Raw genomic sequence first — 15,587 nt, 5'->3', positions numbered from 1 at the left:
GGGTTTTCTGATCAGGGTTATGTGAGGCTAAAATCCAGAAATGGGCTAGCTATGCTTTTTCTCTAGAGCTCAAGCTTTTATTCCAAGTTCACTGCAGATATTGGAAAATGTTTCTATTCTTGTTTGTGGGGGACTGAGGGCCCTTTTTCTGTGCTGGCTGTCAGCCAGGAGATACTCTGACTTCAGATGCCACCTGCTTTCCTCTTTACCTGTCTTTTCTATCTTTCAGCCAATCACAACTCATGGAGTCCTTCTCAAGCTCCTTCCTTCTCTGACTTCATCTTCTCCAACCAGCCACAGAAAGCTCTGTCATGTATGGAGTGATGTGATTCAATACACTTCATGCAGGTAACCTCATCATCTTCAGGTCATGTAACTGTCACATAAAAACATAATCACAGGAGTGGTGTCTCATCACCTTAACAGGCTTCAGAGACAAGGATATGGCATGTTTGGGGACCATTTCAGAAATTCCATCTACCACAGTTGGACACTCACATTCCCCCATCTGCAAAATACATTCATCCTCTCCTCTAAAGTTTCCAAATTTCATGTCATTAAAGCATTAGTTCAACATGAAAAATGTCACCTAGGCCACATCAGATCCAAAGTTTAAAATCTGATCTAAAACATCCACACCAGGTGTCAATGAGGCTTCTGAGGGTGTCCATTAAGTACAGATTATTGACATAATTGCCTTACCTCTGTCGACCTGTGAAACTGAACAAACTGCTTATCTGCTCCTAATGTGGAATGGCGGGACAGGCACAGAATAACAATTACAGTGATTCTAGTTCAAAAAGAAGGAACATGGAAGGGAGAAAAAAGTCACCAATCCAAAATAGTTTGGAAATGGAGCTGGGCAAAATCCAGCAGGAGGTACTTAAGTAGGATCCACAGTCTGAGACTGACCCTCCATCCTGTGGGACTTTGCTTTTGGGATCTTTGCTCTGCATTTCTTGAAACCGTTATTGTCTATCTTATTTTCCCCTACTCCTTTGGTTCTTCCCCTTTCTCCTCATGGCAGCATCCTCTGCTTAATCCTTGGTCCATCGCCCCCAGCAGAATTGGTCAGATAGTGCCCGTGTCACGGTCCTGACTGTCTCCACGAGGGGCTGTCCTTGTGAGCCCGTGCTCCTCTGAGATCGTCTTCACTGTCCTAACCTCTCTCAGTCATGATTGCTTTCAGCTGCCCTGGCTGGCTCAGGAGAAAACCTAAGACTATGGAGACCCAGAGCCATTCTCTGCCCTCTCTATCTCCAGGAGAGGAAGAAAATAACAGGGATCTTCATGGAGAAATGACCCACATGAGGGCCTGGACTCTCCAGCAGTTACAGCAGAGGAAACTCCCTGAGGAAGCATGGAGTAGCTGAATGCCCAGACTGGGAAAGCAGGGTTGTGTTAACCACTGTTTAATCCTCACATGCTCCCTGCCCCAAACTGCTAGCCAGTGAATGACAACGGACTGGGAGTAAGTAATAGGCCTAGAGAACCATGATAAAGAATTGTCCAAGGAAAGACCCTTTTACTCTGTTTGCAAGGTGAAATTGCTGTATTTGATCTAAAGTTTTCTGAAAGGCAGCAGCGAGTTTCTGGAGGATGAGTTACCTGCTTTGCACAGGGAGGGTGAGGCCAAGGCTTTCGTGGTATATCTGCTGCCACTGGGTGATGAGGGAGCCTGGGAGAGTCTTAGTCTTTCTGGACTTGAGTTTTCTCATCAGTAAAGTAGGTGCTAATTGTACCTCTCTGAGGTCCCTTCCTGCTTAGTTTTCTCTGAGTCCTTGAGGGACTGAGATGGTCTTTAACACTGCCTGGACCTCTAACCTGCCTCTGACCTCTCTGGGTCTGACTCCTGACTCTGGCCCCTGTGTTTCTCCTTCAGAGCCTGAGCTGAGTTCACACCTGGGAAGCTGAGAACTGAGGGAACAGATGGAAGAAAGTCAGCAGGTTTTGGTAAAGAGAAGAACCTGTAAAGGACAAGTCAGCGCTAGAACAGGTGAGAAACAAAGAAGGGGAGAATAAGGACAAACTGGGCCAGAAGCCTCAGGGGAATGGGCAATGGGCCTGTGATCATTCAACCACTCGAGGGGCAGCGCAAGCTGAGCAGCGGGGACTGGGCAAGACACTTAATCCGCAGGAGTCTCCTGACCCTGGTGAGGAAGAGCCAAAGGGGGGATCAGAGCTGGTTTATAGTGAGAGGCAGCACCAACTCCAAGAGGGGGAGGATTTGACCCTGAGCCCCACCCCAGACCTAGGAGCCTTGACCTCGGGGCTGCCATAGCAGTGGATGCTGTTCAGGTCAGTGTGGGTTAGAGAAGAACCATGCTTGGAGAAGGGTTGGAGATGTCTATTCTTACATTAAACAGCTCTGCCCTAGGTCAGGTGCCAGAGTAAGTGTTTCTTGCCAGTATATGAAGCAGTGATACTTACACTATTCCTCTGCACTTTCAGTTGAGGAAGGTCTCTCTATGATATGAGTATTTACTGGGTGTACTTGGGGTTCAAATAGTACTGTTTCCCCAAGCAACTCAAGCTCATGAGAGAAAGAACACAATGACATGATTTCAAGAAAATATAGTAGTTCTCTGAAAGTGGTGTGTCATGGCAGCCCAGAGGATGGGAGTGTAGGTGAAGACATTGCTCCTAATGACAAGGGGAACCATAAGAGGAATTCTTCAGAGTAGTCCCGTTTTTCCTCCAGTGTCCCACAGAAGATCCTGGGATGTGACTGGTGTAGAGCAGGGGTCTACAGGTATAGGAAGGGGGCTTGCTGCATCTTGGGAGAAATTATAGCATCCCTGGTAGGACATTTTGGAGAGGAATGTTGGTGATTGGATTGGATATCTATAGTCAGTTTTATCCTATCTTCAGTGAACACTGCTGAGACCTTCCTTAGTGCCAGACCCTAAGCTGGGAATCATGAACACAGAGATGAGTAGATATGATCTCAGCTTTCACAGAACTCTCAGTCTAGTGAATAGCAAGTTATGAGAAATGTAGTGATGGTGGCTTCATTAGAGCAAGTGGCTCATGCTGCATGGAGATGACCTCAGTGGATGACCGGGTCCCCTCTGGTTGTTAATCAACAGCTAGCTGACTTGCTCTGGGACAGTGACCCTGGATTTCTGCCAGGTGTCAGCATCTTAGGTACAAGCAACACCTCAGTTTTCTGTTGGGTCAAAACAGTTATCACTGCCAAGGTGATCAGAGGACACTAGTGACATCAGTAGCTACTGATGAGGTCCTGGCCAGCTAGGGAAATAAAGATGTAAGTTTAACAACAATTCTAAATTTGTTCTTAACATCATGAACAGAGAGTATCTGTCTTCTAAGTTAAATACTTTTTAGACTTCAAGATTCACCCACGTCCAAAATAAAATCTATATCAGCCATATTACTGCCCTGAGATGATTTTTCCCTGTCCTTACCAGAAGCCTGCACTATCTGGAGCACTGAGGCTGTCTCAAGCCAGCTGATCTGCTCTCTGGATTCCAGGGACACCCGCAGAGCCAGAGGTTGAAGGCACAGGCATTGCTATCTCTGACCGTTCTGACTCCAGGTTGATCCACCCCAATGCCCATTATTAACCACACAGTAACAGGATGCCACCAACATTTTGATTTGAGGCTGTCATGTCAGAATTTTAATAAAATTTAATAGATATTATTTTTTAGAGTACTTTTAGGTTTACAGATAAATTGAGCTGATAGCACAGGGAATTCCCCTATTCTCTCTTATCCTCTAGAACACAATTTCCTCTATCATTAGTATCTTGCATTAGTGTGATAGATGTTTACAATTGATCAATCAATATTGGTATGTTATTATTAACTAAACTCCATAGTTTACATTAGGGTTCATTCTTTGAGTTTTATAGTTCTGTGGGTTTTCACAATTACCTAGTGTCATGAATCCTCAGTACAGTATCACACAGAAGAGTTTCACTACTGAAAACCTCCTTGTGTTCAAACAATTCATCCCTCCTCCACGTTTGGCAATCACTGATCATTTCACTATCTCTACCATTTTGACTCTCCTGGAATGTCCTAGTGTTGGAATCATACAGTGTGTAGAGTTTTTAGACTCGTTTCTTCCTAGCATTATGTATTTAAAGTTCCTCCATGTCTTTTCATGGCCTGATAGCTCATTTCTTTTTATAACGGAATCATATTCTGTTGCACAGATATACCACAGTTTGTTTAGCCATTAACTTAGTAAAGGACATTTTGGTTATTTCCAGTTTTTGACAAGTATGAGAAAACTGTTGTAAATACCTGGATGCAAGTTTTTGAGTGAACATGTTTTCACATTACTGTGGTAAATACCTAAAACTGCTATTTGCAGGATTATGTGGCAAGGCTATTTTTAGCTTTGCAAAAAACAAAAACAAAAACAAAACAAAACAAAACAAAAACACCTGCCAAACTGTTTTCCAAAGTGACTAGCATTTTGCATTTCCACTAGCAGTGAATGAGAGTTCCCGCTGCTCTGCAACTTTGGCAGCCTTCGGTATTGTCACTTGTTTGGATTTGAGCCATTCTATTAGGTATGTATTATAGTGTAGTGGCATCTCTTTGGTTTAATATGCAATTTCCTAGTGACACATGATTTTGAGCATCTTTTTCATATGCTTATTTGCCATCCATATGTCTTTTCAGGTGGAGTATCCAGATCTTCTGCCCATTTTTAAATTGGGTTGTTTGCTTTATTATTATTGAGTTTTTAGAGTCCTTTATGTATTTTGGACACCAGTCTTTCATCAGAGCTGTATTTTGCCAATATTTTTTCCCAGTTTATCACTTGTTTATTCATTTTCTTAACAATGCCTTTCCCAGAGCAGAAGTTTTTAATTTTAATGAAGTCCAACTGATCAATTTTTTCTTTCCTGGGTTGTGCTTTTGACATTGTATCTGAGAAGTCATCACTATGCCCAAGGTCACCTAGATGTTCCCCTATGTTATCCTCTAGGAGTCTTACAGTTTTGTACCTTGCATTGAAGTGTAAGATCCATTTTGTGAAAGGTGTAAAATCTGTGTCTAGATTTATTTATTTTTTACATGTGGATATCTAGTCATTCTAGCACCATTTGTTGAAAAGACTATCCTTTGCCTGTTAAATTGCCTTTGTGCCTTTCTCAAAGGTTAGTCTATTTCCGAGCTCTGTATTCTTTTCTAGTGACCTATTTGTCTGCTTTTTTTCTTTCTTCACCAATTTCCACACTGTTTGGTTACTGTAGCTTTATAATTAGTGCTGAAGTCGGCAGTGTCAGTTCTGTGGGCATTTTTCTTCTGATCTTTACTATGAGAACCTGGTTGGGCTCCAGGTGATAAAACTTAGAAAAATGTGAGATCCCCACTAAATCTGGGCCCCAAGGAGTTTTGAATGCTCAAGGCAGGCCACCCTCAGCTTCTAGTAATCTGTCAGTACCATTTAAGTGCTGGCTTCAGCAGCTTCTGTTCCTTGTATTTGCCTGTCTGTCTTGTTTTCAGCATGGCAATTTGCCCTGTGACCTCTCTTCTAGGCCCTCTAATAAGATTTGATAATTTTCAGTTTGTTCAGCTTTTTTCTAGTTGTAAGGACAAGTGGTGACCTCCTGGCTCCTTGCAGGTTGGAGTAGAAACCAGAAATTTTATTGAACAAGTTACTTGTAATGAAAGTCAGTAATCATAAATGTAGAATTGAATAATTTCCGTAGATATGTAGAATTTTGTAGCCATCACCTCAGTCCCCTCTTAGAATACAGACTACCTTTCTTCCCTCCCCAGATTCCCCAGAGGCTCTTTGCAGTCATTTTCCAATCCCTGGTCACCATGACAGAGCCTGAACAAAATTAAAATTTGGGAAACAGACAACATTACATTTCAGCTTTTATTAGATTGGGATTTTATGTAATGGACATTGTCTTAATCTTGTGTCAACTAGAGGAAAGATTTTATTCTTAAGGACTTTCTTTATGGGAACTTAATAGTTAGTCCCATTTATTGCTCTCCTTGAATTGGTTCGTCTATGCTGGTAGCAGATAGTTGCAATCAAACCTTGTCCAGTGGGCACAAGTGAAAGCGCTAAAAAAAAAAATCCTTCTATTAGAAATGTAGATGATGAATTTGCAGATAATGTTATGCAGAGTTACGTTTGTTTGTTTTTGAGCCGGAGTTTCACTCTTGTTGTGCTGGCTGGAGTGCAATGGCATGATCTCAGCTCACTGCAACCTCTGCCTCCTGGGTTCAAGCAATGCTCCTGCCTCAGCCTCCTGAGTACCTGGGATTACAGGCATGCAGCACCATGCCAAGCTAATTTTCTATTTTTAGTGGAGACAGGGTTTCTCCATGTCGGTAAGGCTGGTCTTGAACTCCCAACCTCAGGTGATCTGCCCTCCTCAGCCTCCCAAAGTGTTGGGATTAGAGGCATGAGCCTTCATGCTGGAGTGCTATGTGCAATCTCAGCTAACTGCAACTTCTACCTCTAGGGTGCAAGTGATTCTTGTGCCTCAGCCTTTCGAGTTGGCTGGGATTACAGGCATGCAGCACCACGCCCGGCTAATTTTGTATTTTTAGTAGACAAAGAGTTTCTCCATGTTGGTCAGGCTGCTCTCCAACTACAAACCTCAGGTGATCCACGCACCTTAGCCTCCCAAAATACTGGAATTACATGCATGAGCCACCACACCTGGCTGGGAGTTAAATATTTTACCATCTTTTTTTTCTTTCAGAATTTGGATTGGTAACATGGAAAAGACACTTCTCACCTGCCTGAAATGCGCTTCATTATCTTCTTCTAGTTGCAAGGGCTCTGGAACAGCCCTTACAGTGCTCCCACAAAGGTAAGTATAACATTTTAATGTAGTCCCTTGCTTTTTTTTTTCTTTTTTGTGCCTATAGGGATTAGCATACATGTATGTGAAAATATAAAAAGAGTACAGATAGGCACCTGTAACTAGTTTTCTGTTGCTACCTATTAACGCATTATAACAAGTTAGTGGTTTGAAACCACAGAAATCAGGAAAGATTGGGTTCTCTGATCAGGGTCTTAGGAGGCTGAAATCCAGTTATGGGCTGCCTGTGTTTTTCATCCAGAGATCAGGCTACTCTTCCAAGTTTACTACAGATGTATCGGCAGAATTCCTCTTCTTGTGGGTGGAGGACTGAGATCCCTTTTTCAGTGCTCCTGGCTCTCAGCCAGGAGACACCCTGACTCCAGAGGCCACCTGCATTCTTTCTCACTTTTCCCATCTTCCAACCAACAACAGCCCATGGAATTCTTCTGCAGCTCCTATCCTCTCTCTGACTTTTTCTTTTCCTACCCACTAGAGAAATCTCTGACACTGAGGGAGTGATGTGATTAGATCCGGTGCACTCAGGAAAGCACAGCCTTTGTATTAGTCTGTTCTTGCAGTGTATAATTAATGACCTGGGTGATTTATAAAGAAAGAAGTTTAATCAGATCATGGTTCTGTGGGCTCTGCAGGCTTCTGCTTCTGGGGAGGCCTCAGGAAACTTACAATCATGGTAGAAGTGGAAGCAGGCACGATCTTCACATGGCCAACGGGAGAGAGAGAGAGAGAGAGGAGCGGGGGGAAGTGCTACATACTTTTAAGCAACTAGATCTCATGGAAACTCTCATGCGATGGCACTTGGGGGATGGTGCTGAGCCATTAGAAACCTTCCCCATGATCCAGTAACCTCCTGCCAGGTCCCACCTCTAACACTCAGGATTATAATTCAACATGAGATTTCGGTGGGGACACAGAGCCAAACCATATCACTCTTTAAAGTCATATGACTGCCATGTAACAATGTAATCACAGGAATGTCTTACCAGCTTACCAGGTTCCAGAGATAAGGGTACAGCATGTTTGGAGACCATTTTAGAAATTCTACCTATCACAGTTTAACTTCTATTCCCCAGACATTCACATCCCTCACAGATGCAAAATACATTCACCCTTTCACCTAAGGTTTCCAAGTTTCGTGTCATGAATGCATTAGTTCAAAGTGAAAAATGTCATGTAGCTCTAATCTGATTAAAAGTTTAAAATCTCGTTTAAATCATCTACACCAAGTGTGAATGAGGCTTCTGAGGGTGTCCATTAAGTACGGATTCTTTTTTGTTTTTTGTTTTTTTGAAAGTGAGTCTTGGTCTGTGACCCATGCTGGAGTGCAGGGGTGTGATCTTGGCTTACTGCAACTTCTGCCTCCTGGGTTCAAGCGATTCTCCTGCCTCGGCCTCTTGAGTAGCTGAGATTACAGGCATGCACTACTGGATTCAGCTAATTGTTTTGTATTTTTAGTAGAGAAGGGGTTTTGCCCTGTTAACCAGGCTAGTCTGAAACTCCTGACCTCAGGGGATCCATCACCCTAGGCCTCTCAAAGTGCTAGGATTACAGGCATGAGCCACCGTGCCTGGCCCAAATACAGATCCTTGATATAATTCCCTTACCTCTGTTGACTTGTGAAACTGAACAAACAGCTTATCTGTCCTTAATGTGCACTGGTGGGACAGTCACAGAGTAACGACACTAGTGATTCTTGTTCAAAAAGAGGGAAAGTGGAGGGAACAAAGTCACTGATCCAAAACCATTTTGAAATGGGGCTGAGCAAAGTCCAGCAGGAATTTCTTGATTGGGCTCCTCAGCCTGGAACTAACCCTCTGTGACAGGGGGCTTTGTCTCTGGGCTCTGCATATTTTTCTATCGTTACTGAAAACATTTTATTTTTCTTCTTCCCCCACTCTTTTGGTTCTTCCCCTTTCTCCTCGTGGCGGCATCCTCCACTTAATCCTTGTTGCATCATCCCAGCAGAATTGGTCAGATATTGCTGGTGTCATGGTCCTGACCATCTCCACGAGGGGCTGTCCTTGTGAGCCCGTGCTCCTCTTCACTGTCCTGACCTCTCGCAGTCATGATTCCTTTCAGCTGCCCTGGCTGGCTTAGGAGAAAACCTAAGACTGTGGAGTCCCAGAACCAATCTCTGCCCTCTCTATCTCCAGGAGAGGAAGAAAATAACAGGGATCTTCATGGAGAAATGACTCACATGAGGGCCTGGACTCTCCAGCAGTTAGAGCAGAAGAAAGTTTTTGAAGAAGAATGGAGGAGCTGAGAGCCCAGGCCGGGAAAGCAGGGTTGTGTGAAACGCTATTTAATCCTATGTGCTCCCTGCCCCAATCTAGCAGCTAGTGAATGACAGCTGACCGAGTATAATCACCAGGACTATAGAACTGTGATAAAGGGTTTGTCCAAAGAAAGGGGCTTTTACTCTTTTTGTTATCACAGTGGACATTGCTGTTTTTCATCTAAAGTTTTCTGAACGGCAGCAGTGAGCTTCTGGAGGGTGAGTTACCTGCTCTGCACAGGGAGGCTTAGGCCAAGGCTTGTGTGGGATCTGCTGCCACCAAGTGGTGAGGGAGGGAGCCTGGGAGAGTCTCAGTCTTTCTGGGCTTCAGGTTCCTCATCGGCAAGGTAGGGGCTTTTTGTACCTCTCCGAGGTCACTTCCTGCTCTGTTTTCTCTGCATCTCTGAGGAATTGAGATGGTTTTCAATACTGCCTGGGACCTTCAGCTGAGACCTGACTCTGTGTGTCTCCTGCAGAAGGCTGAGCTGAGTCTACACACTGGAATCCCAGAGATCAGGGAACAGGTGGAATAAAGAAACTCAGCAGGTTTAGGGGATGAGAATAATCCCCAAAGGACAAGCCATTGGTAGATGAAAACCAAAGAATGGGAGAATAAGGGAAAACTGGGACAGAAGCCTGAAGGGAAATGGGCACTGCCTGTGATCATTTAAATTCTCAAGGAGCAGCATGAGCTGAGCAGTGGGGACTGGGAAACTTACTCCACGGGAATCTCCTGCCTCTGGCCAGAGAGGCATAGGGTAGATCAGAGCTGGTTTATAGTGAGGGGCAGCTTCAACTCCAGGAGCGGGAGGATGTGACCGTGAGCCCCCACCCCAGACCCAGGAGCCTCGACCTCGGGGCTGCCGTAGCAGTCGATGCTCTTCAGGTCAGTGTGGGTTAGAGGGAATAACCGTGCTTGGAGAAAGGTTGGAGATGTTCATTCTTAATCAAACAGCTCTGTCCTGGGTCAGGTGCCAGAGTAAGTGTACCTTGCTTGTATATGAAACAGTGATACTTATACTATTCTTCTGCATCTTCAGTTGAGGGAAGTTTCCCGTAAATATTTATTATTTACTTTTCTTTATATTGGCTAAGCACTTGTGATTCAGGTATTTAATGTCTCTAAAAAAACACAAGCCAGTGAGTGGAAGAACACACACAGATCATTTCAACAAGATACGGTAGTTCTACCCAACTGAGGTGTTGTGGCAGCCTGGAAGATGGGAGGGTATGTCAGAGGACATTGCTCCTAATGACAGGGGGAGGTGTAAGAGAACATTTTCAGATTGGCTGGGTGCAGTGGCTCACGCCTATAATCTGAGCACTTTGTGAGGCTGAGGTGGGTGGATCACAAGATCAAGAGATTGAGACTATCCTGGTCAACATGAAATGGTAGACCATTTCTACTGAAAATACAAAAAAATTAGCTGGGTATTGTGGTGTGCACCTGTAGTCCCAGCTACTCGGGAGGCTGAGGCAGGAGAATTGCTTGAACCCAGGAGGCAGAGGTTGCAGTGAGCTGAGATCATGCCATTGCACTCCAGCCTGGGTAACTAGAGCGACACTCCACCTCCAAAAACAAAAAAAAATTCAGAACAGGCTTGTCTTCCTTCAAGCTCCCACAGGAGAGGATCCTGGGGCCGCGATGGTGTAGGGCAGGCGCCTCTTTAGGGAAGGGGATTTGCAGCCTTCTGAGAGAAAGAGCATCCTCACAAGACATAGGGAACAGAAATGTAGGTGAAAGAGTCGGAGGTTTCTAATCAATTTTATTCAGTCATGGATGAACACTGCTGAGAGGCCTCTCTGTGCTGGGCCCTTAGCTAAGAACCGTGATCACAGAGGTGAGTAAAATAGGATCCCAGCTTTCACACAATTCTCAGTCTAGTGACTGGTGATTGATGAGAAGTGTAGTGATGGTGGGTTCATCGGAACCAGTGGCTGATGCCGCATGGGATGACCTCAGTGGATGGCCTGGGCCAGTGACCCTGGACTTCAGCCATATTTCAGCATCTCGAGGTGCAGTACACCAATACCTCTGCTGCGTGTTGAGTCAAAGCAGTTAACACAGCCAAGGTATTCAGCCAAGGTATCACACTGGTGATATCAGTAGCTATTGACTGTTTCCAGCTGGGGAAACAAAGAAGTAAATTTAGTAAGTCTTCTAAATTTGTCCTTGCCATAATGATAAATAACTGTATCTTGATAATGAATTATATACTGGCAAATTAATTATAATTTGCCATAATGAGAAATAACTTTATGCTGAGTACTGCCGACACACAAGCCCTTGAGGACACATGCCTGAGGATTCTGATGAAGATAATGATGTCCAAATATGTACACATTTGGACCTACAGTTCAGCTTTGAAACAGTGGAAGACCCAGTTTCAAATTCAAGGTTGCTTTGAGTAGAATCTCACTTTACCTCTCTTTGCATGGCAATGGGGCCAATCTTCCCTAAGCTGTACCTTACAAGAAAAGTAATACTGGTAAGATTTCAGAGTTCAGCAGACAGAGGTAAGTATTTTAGTGCCAATGATTGAGATCTACTCTAACAGTGTCCAGTATTATTAAATTCTTATCTTCGGATAATTTAAAATAAAATATTTAGCACTAAACTTTAGCCTCGATGACAAAATAATTTAATCAAATTTTTATTGTTCCACAGCATCCTTTATATATCCCATATTTATTTAAAACTCTGTAAGTATGCCACTGGTCAGAAAAATGTTTTTTCACATATGTATTTATATTATTGAATACTATTTTGTAGTTCATGAGAGGTATTTGGGGAATAATAAAGAGCCACACACTGTTAATCTACTTAGCTCAATTAAATACATTGCTCCACAGAGGAACATATGTCTAAATCAATCATATTCATAGTCAAACCATTTTATAGATTTGTTACCTACTATTTTAAGTAGTATTAAAAGTGTCACTAACTAGATATATCTTATGTCTTTTGTAATTATGAGCTGCTTAAGAACATGAACACATACTTACTTATTTGCACATTTTATATTGCCTCTCATACTGCTTGTTGTTTATAAAAAAATCTGCTGCAATTAAAAAGTTAATAAAAACAATAAAATAAAAGTGGTTTAAATTCAAAAGACAATCATAAGTTCTATCTGACATAATAAAAAGGAGGCCAGGTACAGGGGCTCATGCCTATAATCCCAGCACTTTGGGAGGCTGAGGCGGGTGGATCACGAGGTCAAGAGATCAAGATCATCCTGGTCAACATGGTAAAAACCCATCTCTACTAAAAATACAAAAATTAGCTGGGCATGGTGGCACAGCCTGTAGTCCCAGCTACTCGGGAGGCTGAGGCAGGAGAATTACTTAAACCCAGGAGGCAGAGGTTTCAGTGAGCCGAGATCATGCCATTGCACTCCAGCCTGGGTAACAAGAGTGAAACTCTGTCTCAAAAATACAAAATAATAATAATAATAATAATAATAATAAGGAGAAGTTATCTAAACAGTATATGTAACAAAAGCATTTTTGTTGTTGTTATTGTTGTTGTTGTTGTTTTGCTACATAAGTAAGAAAACTTCCCAAGACACACAAAGTGGATTTGAACAAATTGAAAATAAATGCTATACCCTTGGATAGGAAGACTCCAAAAAATAACGTTGCTCTTGTTCAAGTCAACTGACAAATTTATAATTTATTCACTATGCTCCCTGGAATATAATTAATACATCCCAACCATTGCCACAGGACTTGCAGTGCTTCACTGAGGGAGAAGACTTCCACGCCTACTGAGCTGAACCTGGCCACCTTTGGCAACCGGCTTTGGCCAAAAAAAGTAAGAAAAATTGATTTGTACCATTTTGCAGAGAAACTTGAAGAGTTTCATTGTGGTTTGGCCATGCTTTTCTCCAACATCTGCTTCAAAACTGAGATGGAAACTTTATCCCACATTGTGGTTTCAGAATGAATGTCAAAGCTAATATAGATGTTAAGATGAGATTAGTAGATCATCTGTTACTACAGAAGAAAGCGCTGATAGTTGGGAAATTGTTGCATGGAGGTTCATTGTAATCTCTACTTCATATGTGCATTTGGAAAATTTTAAAAGAACATGTTTGCAAAACGCTAAAAATGAACCAGTATGACATGTTGTCATTAGAAAGATATCAATGATTTAATCTAAAATATTATTCTAGCCCTAAAAAGTCCTTCATTTAAATTGAGGAAAACCCTTGATTATCAAATCAAACTTGAACCTATTTTTGTATAATGTATATGTCTATGTGCAAATTAATAATTTAAGAGAAAATATTACATATGCATATTTTAAACACTAAATATAGCTCAGGCCACGCAAAGAGAATGTCTCATTTATTCTTTAAAATTCTGTCTGTTATATATGGTTTTCTCTAGTCTCTAAAACCTCAGATGTCTATATAGAGTAGGGTTTGATTTAAAAAAAAGTTATGTACATCAATTTTTATTTGGCTACAAAAGCTTACTATATTTAGGAATAATCCAGAATTGCAAGTTGGTTTATTGAATGTATTTTTCACTTTCTTCCCTCTACTTTTAATGTGGTGCATTATCCTGTAAATTACATTCAGATTATCATCTCCTTAAGTTTATAAAATGTTTTTCAAAATAAAAGTAAAAAAAAATAACAATTGTAAAGTTTCTTTTTAAGATACAAACTTCATGAAACATTATGTTTTTTGATAAGCATGATATCAGCAACATATTTGGTTGAGAATGAAAGGCAAAGCTTTACAGAAACAGGAATATCTGAGTCAAAATTTTCCATAATTTGTTTTTATGTATTATATTTCACAAAATGCATGTAACTGGATTAGTTCTGCAATAGATTAAATTTGTTTTCTCACAAAATAGAACTTAAACAAAAGCAGGTGCTGTTTTCTGATGGAACACTATGAACCTATTTCCATAATGAGTTTTACAGACACATAAATCTTCAATTCACATTCTGCATTTTATAAAAGTTGCCTGCTACTAAAACCTTCAGGAAAACTACAAATTTTAAATTGGTTGTTAATTTGAGGGTCTTTGAACATTTAGACGTTAAAAGATAACTTTAACTTCCATAGCATTTACAGACAAGAAGAGCATGCTATTTTAAAAAATTATTTAAACACTTTTCAAAGAAAATGGTTTCATTAATTTTTTAAATATTTATTTTAATATTTATCATCAGATAATACCTCAACACCTTACCATGAAATTTAATTATATGAGTTAAATAAAATACAATTTGACATTTAATGCTCACATTGAACTTATATCTGTTCCCATAGAGAACTATACACCTTATGCATTATATTGCAAAAACATTAACAATGGAAACATATTCATGTTGCTTAAAATAGTCTTGTATACACTAACCTGAATTTTTATTAATACATCCAATGAAATAAAATAGTCTCAAGTACAATTTAATATATATCTTTAGTTTTACATTTTATGTATCACAGAATGGTGCAGTAAAGTATGAAAAATATATTGAGCTGCTATCTAGGAGACTATAATAATTAAATAGTCCTGTGTCCTAAATAATCAAACTACTCTGAAAGCATCTTTGTTTTTTATTAGTGTCACATTTCTGTGTAATATTTAAATTTCCTTGAAAGCCAAAGTAAATAATTTAAAGCATATCCTAATTATAAACATAAAATTGAACAATGTCAAGGTATAATTTAAAAATTTAGAACAGATTTTAAATAACAGTTGTAGATATTAACAGAAATATGGAATCAGTTACCTTTAATACTGGACTTTTAATTTTACATATTTTTTCTCGAGTTCAAAGTAGAAAATATGATGGAAGGGTCACAGGATCCTTAGGGTGTCACTTTTCCAGCTCAGAACCAGCCACTTTTCCATCTGTGGCTGGTAGCATCTTTGCTTGAGCTCTTTTCAGGTCACGGGGCTGGTTCCATCCACTAGGCCCAGCAGGCTGTGCTTGGCTCATGCTAGCAGCTCAGATTCTGTGCCTGCCAAGAGTGAGCAAGGCATAGAGCAGTGAGGTGTGTGTAAGCCAGTGTGGGTTCTGGCCACTGCTCACAGCCAGGTGTGCCAGCTGTGGCAGAGTGGGCAGCTCTAGGCCCTGGCACAGGTGCTGGCACCCAGTGAGGCTGTGGCTGGACCAGGTGTATTAAAATTATCTTCCACTGTGGGTGCCAGGCAGCTTGGAGACACCAGAAACTGCAGAGCCTCAAAGAGTGTCAGCCCTGGCTTGGGGAGCACCTAGATCTAGGCTTCCAAAAGGGCCACTGCTCTTCTCTCTTCTCTCCTTTTAGTGATGAGTAGGGGCCATGTTTCATCCCCGTTTGTGTTATAGCTCTTTCAGTCCCATCATTTGGCAGGTCCTGAGTTTTTGTTCAACGTCCAAGTAGAATGAGTGGAAAACTGGAAGGTGAGCATGACAGAGAGAAGCTTCACTGAGCAACAAAACAGCTCACCAGAGATCCAAAGTGAGTAGCT

The 15,587-nt window shown here is 41.5% G+C and overlaps 1 long non-coding RNA gene across 2 annotated transcripts in view; it reads left to right on the top strand.

Moving 5' to 3' along the window:
- Window positions 1-15,587, top strand: part of LOC141583358 (uncharacterized) — a 38,416-nt gene that overhangs the window by 6,022 nt on the left and 16,807 nt on the right. For both annotated transcript variants that reach the window (XR_012516014.1, XR_012516015.1), the window contains exons 3-5: window positions 1,883-1,996; window positions 6,710-6,820; window positions 12,837-15,577. This is a non-coding gene — a long non-coding RNA (uncharacterized LOC141583358). The remainder of the gene's footprint in view (window positions 1-1,882; window positions 1,997-6,709; window positions 6,821-12,836; window positions 15,578-15,587) is intronic.

The sequence above is a fragment of the Saimiri boliviensis genome (genome assembly GCF_048565385.1).
Source record: "Saimiri boliviensis isolate mSaiBol1 chromosome 19 unlocalized genomic scaffold, mSaiBol1.pri SUPER_19_unloc_4, whole genome shotgun sequence".
In the NCBI taxonomy this organism is placed as follows: domain Eukaryota; kingdom Metazoa; phylum Chordata; class Mammalia; order Primates; family Cebidae; genus Saimiri; species Saimiri boliviensis.
This window is presented reverse-complemented; position numbering and strand designations above follow the sequence as displayed.